This window comes from Lates calcarifer, linkage group LG24 (genome assembly GCF_001640805.2).
Source record: "Lates calcarifer isolate ASB-BC8 linkage group LG24, TLL_Latcal_v3, whole genome shotgun sequence".
In the NCBI taxonomy this organism is placed as follows: domain Eukaryota; kingdom Metazoa; phylum Chordata; class Actinopteri; family Centropomidae; genus Lates; species Lates calcarifer.
Window position 1 is genome coordinate 8,564,258 of NC_066856.1, and position 6,000 is coordinate 8,570,257.

Sequence of the window (6,000 nt, forward strand, 5' to 3'; positions counted from 1 at the left end):
ACAGCATAGCAAGCTTGTGTGTGTGTGTGTGTGTGTGTGTGTGTGTGTGTGTGTGTGTGTGTGTGTGTGTGTGTGTGTGTGTGTGTGTTGATGACGGGTGGGAGTGCGGGGTGTCTGGCACCTGATGGTGAGCATCTGTGTGTGTGTAGAACAGATAAATGATGAAGTGAACACACACACAGACACCCACAGGTCTCACTTCATGCCTACTTAGCTTTGCTACATATTCATTTGAACTTGTGCCAATGATGAAGGGGATCTGTACACATGCACAGCGTCATACATACACACAGAGTGCTAATTGCATAAATAATACTAATCCGTTAACAAGCATCCTAATTAGTTATGCTAATCAGCCTAGATAACCCAATTAACCTCAAAGAGTGAGGCGGGGGGGGCTCTTCTGTGTGTTTATACAGTATGTGGGTGTGGATTTTTATGCCTGTGAGCATATCAGACGCACTTAAGAAAACACATTTGCCTAATTAGTTTCCAATGACATAGAAAAGCATTTATGTCTTTTCATGTCCTTATTGTTCTGCTTTTGAATGCAAGGTAATAGGCTTAGCAAAGGGAATAAGAGGTATTCAATCCATGTAAACAGCGTTTGTACTTGCATGTGTGAGGATATATGCATTCTCATGTATTTCTGTCTGCCTTCTTCTAGTCTGTCTCTCAGTTAGATCCACATAGACATGTATATTTTTACAACTATTATGGTAGTTTAAACAGAGTGTGTATTTGTTCAGAGAATGTCTGCCTGTTCCATTAGTTTATGTCCTTGGAAATACAATTTGGCCTCAAGTTCTCTCCGTTTATTTAAAGCCTTCAGTCAGCGTTCCCCTCCTAATAGTGAGCCGTGTTTCCTCTCGTTTAGCTTCACCACTCATTATCCTGGCCATGTGGAAGAGACAGTGTTTAGAGAAGAGAGAGAGAGAGAGAGAGAGACAGAGAGACAGAGAGAGTGAGAGACCTGGAGAGGGACACATGGGGGTGGTGGGAGTGAGAGTGGGAGAGAGTAAAACTGAGAGCACACAGAAAGAAAAAGACAGTGGGAATGAATGAGTGACTGAAAGAGAGAGAATGTAGATTGACTTTGAACCTGACCACAGCTGCTTGTGCTTCTAATGAATGGTGAGAGAGAGAGGAGGGAGGGAGACATCCAGACAAGACTGTCTTTGTTGAGCCTATGAGAGAGAGAGAGAGAGAGAGAGAGAGAGAGAGAGTACAACAGATTTATGTCTTACAGGAAGTCTTCCAGAGTTGTGGTGTTGCTAACCGCCCACCCCGAGTCAACTGCGTGCTCTGGCTTTTAATTAATAGTCAGTTTAGGTTTCTGTGTGCGCGCTTGAGTGTATGTTTGTATGTATTGAGTATCCATTAACTTGTGTATCTGTTTGCCTCTGTGGCATGTTCCTGTGAGCCTGTGTTTGCAGTGTTTAGGAATGCAGTTTATCATGTGGAGTTTGTAGATGAGAATTAATTTTGACAGAGTAGTACTCATCTGCTCCTCTGGTTTAGTCTGTATGGCTGACAGTGGGAGGGCTTCAATTAAAACACATTGTCACAATGATTTGACATGATGATAAGAGTTACATTGTGTGTTAGTGCTCAGACATGAGTTCTTACAGAGTGGCAACTCAGATGTTTTCTCATCTCAAGGCATATAACCACCTGTCTTTGGATTATCCTTGCTTTTATTTTTTGGAACAGTTGTAGGGCTCTTTTGAAATTGACTTAAGGTTAAAAAAATGAATAACGTATAAAATGCTACACTTGACATTAGCTTTAGGTCATGACACCTTTGCTAATGTGCTAATGGAATTCACTGTGAGCTAATGAGTTAATTTGACAGGGTTTAACGTCCAGAGCCTGCACTTTTGTAATGGGAAGACTGGATGCTACTCTGTGCAGTACAGGTCTTGAATGAGCGAGTTAGTGAGATGCTAATATTAGCTCATGCTCACATCAGCTGAGTCATCTCCTCTGTGTCCTTGGCTTATTAACTGATTTAAGACTGATTAGATCAGTCTTGCATCAACATGCACTGGCATGCGTACACACATACACACCAAATTTGAATATCAAAATGGAATTGCTTGACCAGTGAAAACTAGATTAATTCAAAATGTTTGCATCAAGGTGTAGGTAAAACAGATGACTGTGCATATTTTAATGCACCTTACAGCATTTAAAGCCATTTATGACATTAACTAAAGCTCATGTTATTCAAACACATTTTGCAAGTCAAAACCACTTATGTTGAGAATACTTGATGCTCCTTTTTACCCCTTTGCCTTCTTGACTTCATGAGATCATCAGCATAGGTATTGATTTTGCACTCCATTTGATGGCGTTTTAGTGAGATAAAATGTGTATACCTCTTTCATTATAACATTACACAGCAACAAAACCATTAATGAAGCTCCGTTGGTGCCCTACTGAAAGGTGCATGTCATGTACTTTTCCTCCTAAGTTACATATACACATACGTTGGTAAGACTTGTAAGAGATTAAAAAGAATATGAGCATTTCTACATGAACACAGTGTTAATTTATTTACCATAACGCCCCATACCTGTTAAAGAGTCTCTTCATCTAGCTTTGTCAAGGTTATGTAAACAGATTGGCCATTGCTCTGCTCCCAGCAAATGCCACAAATAGCTTTTTTCTCTCTAGTCTTCAGAAACTGTCAAGAGATTGCACTGTTGCTACTGGGTCAAATCTCCTGACAACCCAACAACATGGTGGGTGATGTGCGTTTGGCCTAGAAACCTCCCACATCCTTATTCTTCCTTTGAAAAATCATTTTTATTATGTCATTGTTGTGGTTGATGCGAGAACCCAATGCACTCCTGTTTCTTCCTATTTGAATGTCTCGCTCAGTTCTGCTGTGAGATATTTGATCAGCGCAGAACACAATGTTACACTTTCAGATAGTTTTTCTGGTAAACAAGTTGTTTTGCTGTCTGTTAGAGTTTGAAAGTAGAGTGTCAATTTCACTTAGCACTTTTCATGTTAGATGTAAGGTACTGAAGAATACTCATCCAATGTAAAATGTGTACATTTGTGTGTGCCCATGCACAGGATTGAGTGTGTCTCCCTCTCTCTATGTGTGTATCTGTGACAGGTTCCTCTCGAGATGTTAATTCCTCTCCTCCCTGTTGTTGTCATGCTTCCACCAGCAGTGTCTGCACCAGGGAGACGAAGACATATTGGTGTTAATGAAAAGCCCTCCTAAACTCTCCTCCCCACATGAATGTTTAAACATGCTTGTCATAACATTCATTCGCTCACACATGACAGCTAGCATCTGCAGCTGCCTTGCTCGCCCTCAATATTTTATCATACCATCTCCCCTAACCCCACACTAACACAATGGCTGTGTGTTAGCAAACTGAATTATAATGACTCAAAACAGGCTGTGTTCAGACTCACTGCCAGCACAGGCCTACATAATGGCTTCAGCAACACCACAGGTCTCATAATGGTACAATTAGTCATCTTAAGTATGAAGGAAAGAGAGAATGGCCAAATGAAGGAAATATGGTCATACATGAAGGGAAAGGAAAGATTGAAAATAGAGAAATAAACAAAGATGATAAGAGAAAAAAGAAAGAAAAGAGAAAAGCAAAACGACAGCAAATGGGAAAAGTGTAAAGAAAGAAAAAAATGAGAATAGAACAAAGAAGCAAAGAAAGAGAGAAAACCTCATGTCCATATACAGTATGCTATTCAGAAGTCCTGTAACACTGCAGGTCAGCTGTTGTGACCTTGGTGGTTTTGACAGAAGTGGTTCACCATGGTAACAGTTAGTCGGCAACCCTCAGAACACCCCCGCACCCCTCATCACTCCTCAGCCTTCCTTGCTGCCTCTCTGCCAATTTGATTGGACACACAATTGAAATGTCATGCCTCAGCAACACACATGCACACGCACCAGATCAACCAGGCTGAAACAGTGGGATGAAAGAACAGGGCACATTGTACAAGTCAAAGTGAGAGAAACCAGAGAGGAAAGTAACACACTTAAGAGGGGAGAAGGGTTTTTGTCAAGCTTTATATCACTGTACTTTCAGATAGCAAGAAAAAGTTGTTTCAATAAGTGTGTGTGTGTGTGTGTGTGTGTGTGTGTTTATCTGAACTCATAGTTACAGGGTTAACATTATGTGGTGGACGGGGGACCCAGGCACAGAGCATCAAAGCAGAGAGGCTTGTCATAGCTGTCGAATACAGAATCAAATGAATATTAATGCAGAACCAATTACCTCAGGGAAATGTTGTCTGTAGGTTAGCTTTGCTAATGCACGTGTCTCACCTTTAGCAAAGTGGGAGCAGTAGGCGGGTGGGTGGGGGTCCAGGAGAGTGGACAGCACTGATGTATTCATTTTCTTCATAACAAGCTTGTCCACTGCTGCTAAAATAGAAATGTCCAGCATGTAGCTCCTCCCCTCCCCCATTCTCCTTATTTCACCTAAATGCAATTCTTCAACAATGCCTATGGCTAAGTGGGAATTAATATCAGCACCATGCTTGGCAATGTTTTCTTTTTTCCTCAATGATTTGATAAGCAGCAAAAACATCATTTATAAGTGTTTTGCTAGAGTATTGGTTGTGGGATTTTTTTCCTCTATCAAGCTGGTTTAAATAATAGAACTTTTGAATATAAATAAACAGAAATTGGCTTTTAAAGTCCCTTAGAAGCAAATTTTCATTTCACTTGTCACTCAGCAGTGCCAGCAATTATAAAAGTCCCCCATCTTTCCCTATGTGCAGCAGTTTTCAGGCTCTGTAGTGGTGACATGTATACTATCTTATTGTGTGAGCAGCTTAGCACAGTGCAGCACTGATCTGTGCAGGTCTCTAGTTGCTGCTGATCTGCATAAGTGACTGTGCCTCACTTAAAGCCGCTGGCTCCTTAAAGCCCCTTCTAAATCAGTGTTAAAGCCTTGATAATAGACCTCACTGACCAATTGATTGGCCTTCATATGTTTACAGCTCACTTTAATTGCCTCAAAAATACCATTTATCAGCCATGTGTGTCCATGTATGTATGTGTGCGTGCAAGCATGCCTGTCCATCGACAAAAAAGCCTATTGATTTATCAGCATCAGGATTTGTCCCGTTCACCGTACATAAAACCCCTGCATATGTGCTGTTCAAAATGGGAAATGGCCCCATCGATTCCCTTAAGTTGGAGCCCAAATGCTAAAGATTTTTGGATAAGCTTTCTCATTACTTAAGCTGAAATCAATAGGGGAGAGCATGGGTTTAATGAATGAACGGGCCACAGATCAGATGGGGTGTGCTCATCCCTGGCCTGTCCTGGTCGATCTGTGTGGGTGCGTGTGAGTGAGTGAGTGTGTGTGTGTGTGTGTGAGAGAGAGAGAGAGAACCTGTCTATTCATACATCACAAACCTTTTTCTTTGACACAAAAATTCACACCATAGGCCAGTCTTGTCTTTATTTTTTTCTATTCATTTGACTCATCACTGTTTAATTAACTACCATATGTTCTTGCTCCACACTCTCCCACAGAATATATTATTTCTAAACCTCAAATGCCTACAATGTGCCAAAAATATACAGTACATCAAAATTCAGTATTGGTTGGGAAATGTAACCAGCCTGCAAGTAATTAAGGTTTGAAGTATGATAAAAAGGGATTGTTTGAATGTATTTTTTATTTTATTTTATCATTGTTATTATTATAATTGAGCTGTTTCCCTTCACACACTCTCTGTCTCTGTAGTTGGATACAGAGCAGGGAGCTGTCAGAGTTAGACCAGAAGCTGGAGATGCTTCTCTCCGAGGTATGGAAAACACGTGAAAAAGAAACATTGACTGCATTCATGTGTCCTCTTAAACCACATCCCAAGGGGGAAATAAATTTCAAAATAAAACTTACAGCACACCAGTAATACGTACTGCAAGTGATCAGGCAAGTAAGCCAGGAGTGAAGATTTAAAAAACAAAATTACCCCTGATACCCAGCACCT